The following is a 3,228-nucleotide window of genomic DNA, read 5'->3' as shown; positions in this document are numbered from 1 at the left end:
TTATTACTAGACATAGAACTGAGTGAGTTTCCTAAGGTTACATAAATAGCAAGCCATGAAGACAGCATTCTGGCGAAGTTTGACATCATACTGCATCATATATGACACTCTTCAAAAGTAAACAAAGATATCTAGTATCTGAGCAGCTTTATTATTTTCATGCATCTTTAACTTTTTAATGTGAAATTTCCACATGTAAATATAGAAAAATATAAAATGACTCACATACCTACAACCTCACTTCAGTAATTATTTATACTTTGCTATTTTCTTTTCATGAATTCTTCCCTGAAATTCATAATATTTTTGTCCTGGAGTATTTTTTTTTTAATCCAGAGACATATTTTATTAGTTACAAGTAAAAAAAATTCAATGTTTCTTTAATACATCCAAATTTAAAGGAAACAAGACAATAATAACATCATGTCCCTAAAATGAACCTTAATATAGTTAATATTCAAGTTCAAGTTTTATTTCCTTTTTATGAGTTTCATTTTTTAATGGTTTGAAACAGGATCTCACAATGCAGCCCAGACTTGCTTCTTGAATGCTGGGATTACAGGTATGCAATTGACTTTCAACTTTCCTTGATTATTGTAAATTTATCATTTTAAAGTTGTTCAAATAAAAAAACATGATGTATATGTCCCAAAATATAGTCCATATAAGTCTCTCAATTTATCACTTGTGATTTGGATGTAAAATGTCCCTCGTGGGCTCCTGTACCTGAACACTTGCTTCCCAGAGGGTGACACTGTTTCGGAAGATCATGGACCCTTTAGGAGTGAAGCCTTGTGGGAGGAAGTGGGTCACAAGGGGGTGACCCATGAAGGTTTAGAACATTGGTTCTCGACCATCTGCATACCAGATGTTTACATACGATTCATAACAGTAGCAAAACTAGAGTTATGGAGCAGCAACGAAAATAATTTTGCGATTAGGAAGTCCCCACCACATGAGGAACTGTGTTAAAGGGTCGCGGCGTTAGGAAGGTTGAGAACCGCTGCTTTAGAGCCTGGCCCCGGCTCGACTTCCGGTTTGTTCTTCGTGTATTTGTATCTTGCCTCCACACCACAGCGTGACTAGCCGTCTTTAAGCTATTGCCGCCCCTGCCCCGCTATGACGGACCACATCCCTTCTCTAACCATGAGCCAGGTAAGTCGGTTTCGCCGGATACTTCATCCCAGCAAGGAGAGAAGGAACAGCCCTTTTCCTATAGTTCAGTCTCTGCCTTTTGTTCTTAGATCTGGCGTCGTGCATTAACTTCATCACAAACCTCGTAGTTTTTGGAGACGGGGGTGGGGGGTGGGGGGGGGTGGGGGGTGTTGTGTCCCTGTGGAATGTCTCACGGTCTGGATTGTCCCAACAGCATCTCCTTGGGACCATTAACAAGGTCTTCCACGTATATTCCTATCAGCTGGTGGGTGGTTTATGAGGCTTCATTCGGCTCAGGTTCCGATTTTATAAATTTTGGGGGAGGGCACGGATAGGCTAGGGTTGCTACAACCGCTTAGTTTTAAACAAACTATAACTGGTTCATTAAACATGCTGACTCTGTCCTGGCAGTATACTGTTTTTCTTCTCTCCATCTACCCTGTAACAGACAGATCTCCCTTTAAAACTCCTGGAGGGTGTTTCAGCCTCATCCTTCTACTGTGGTATCACCCTCAAATGTAAGAAGACTCTCGCTTTCAGCTGTGGAACATTTCTGTTCCGTCCAAATTAAACTTTAATTTTTCAGCCACCTCACTTGATCTGTCCTTCCCCCCTGTTCCGCTGCAGTCGGTAGGCGGGGGTCAACATGGAGGAAAGGGACCTGCATGCATTTATTCCAGGTTTTGGGCAAGGCCTTTGATGTCTTCTTGACCCACGGGAAACATCGTGTCTGTTCGGCCCAGAGGTGGCATAACCTGCCCTTATGTGAACCCCTCATCCCGCCCCTGCAGCAGGAGGAGTTCCGACCTGTTCTTCAGGTTTCTCTGGAGCCTTTAATGTCCAGGGAATCCTTTTCTGCTTCTTCCCCAAACTCTCTCGCCTGCTGTAGTAATCCAAATGCAACCCAGAAGGTTATGGGTTAATTCTTACAGGTTGTTGTCATGACCAGAGATGGAGTCTAAATTCTTGGAAAATTCTAATTTATATCCACATAAGTCTAGTAAGACCTGGGGACCTCTGGGCGTAGTTGAAATAGAATGATTGTAGGTAAGAAGGCTTTCTAGCATGGGCAAGGTCTGCATTCTATCCCCAGCACCATAGAAACACAAAAGACAAACCAAACAAAAATGATCCTGACTTCACCTCTCAGTTTGGAAAATTACACAGAATTTCCTGGTTTGTTTTCAAGCGAAGAGCTTAGAGAAACTCCAACTGACATAAAACTCCGTAGGAGTCTTTGCCAAGTAACAGAGGGATGGTATCGAAAAGATTCCCATCCTCTGTGCTCCTCAAGAAGGCCTACCTGGCCTAGCAAGTTCTATGGCCAATAGAAGCAAGACATAGAAAACATTTCCCAAGACAAGACAAGACAAAGAAGCAGGCCATGTTGGCACAGCAACTGACTCTTCACAAATGCGGATGAAATGAGATTGCTGTGTTCTTTAATATTCCAGATGTGTCTGGAAGACTGCAAACTTGTCTCCCTCTGTGTTTTATTGGCTACAACCTAAAAGAATGGTAATTGATAAGTTAAGGTCTGCGTGCGTTCTTTAACGAATGCTTTTAACTAAAATGACTGAGTCAAGAGCTGTTTGCTGGGGTCTTAAGGAGAACCAGGGTAAGGAAATGGCAAGAGAGTCTATGGGCTCACTGAAGAGTTGACAGGAAACATTTGTATTTGGTTCTCAGCCAGAGAGGGAAGAAACAATAAACCTAGAGCTACAGGTGATGAAACAGTCCGCTTAGATAAATGACCAGAGACCTGGATGAGGAGGAGTTGAGTTTATTGGGCCCAAGGAAAGAATGTAAAAATGTGTGAGGACTGGAGAGTTGACTCGGTGTTTGAGAACCCTGTTGCCCCAGGACTGTGAGAACTCTACAGCTACAGCTCTGTGCCAACCAGGAGCCAGTCTGGTGCCTGGCACCAGACAGTTGGGCCCCATTATGAGTGTGTAAGGGTCGGGAAGTGGAAGAGAGAGACAGAAGAGCAGTTCATAGTCTCAGGAGAGAGACAGATCTGAAGAGGTAAGGGTGCTTAGGAATGGGCCAACATGAATGGCCTACTTGCCACCC

This window comes from Peromyscus maniculatus, chromosome 18 (genome assembly GCF_049852395.1).
Source record: "Peromyscus maniculatus bairdii isolate BWxNUB_F1_BW_parent chromosome 18, HU_Pman_BW_mat_3.1, whole genome shotgun sequence".
NCBI lineage: Eukaryota > Metazoa > Chordata > Mammalia > Rodentia > Cricetidae > Peromyscus > Peromyscus maniculatus.
The sequence above is the reverse complement of the archived record's forward strand: the minus strand, read 5'-3'. Positions refer to the sequence as shown.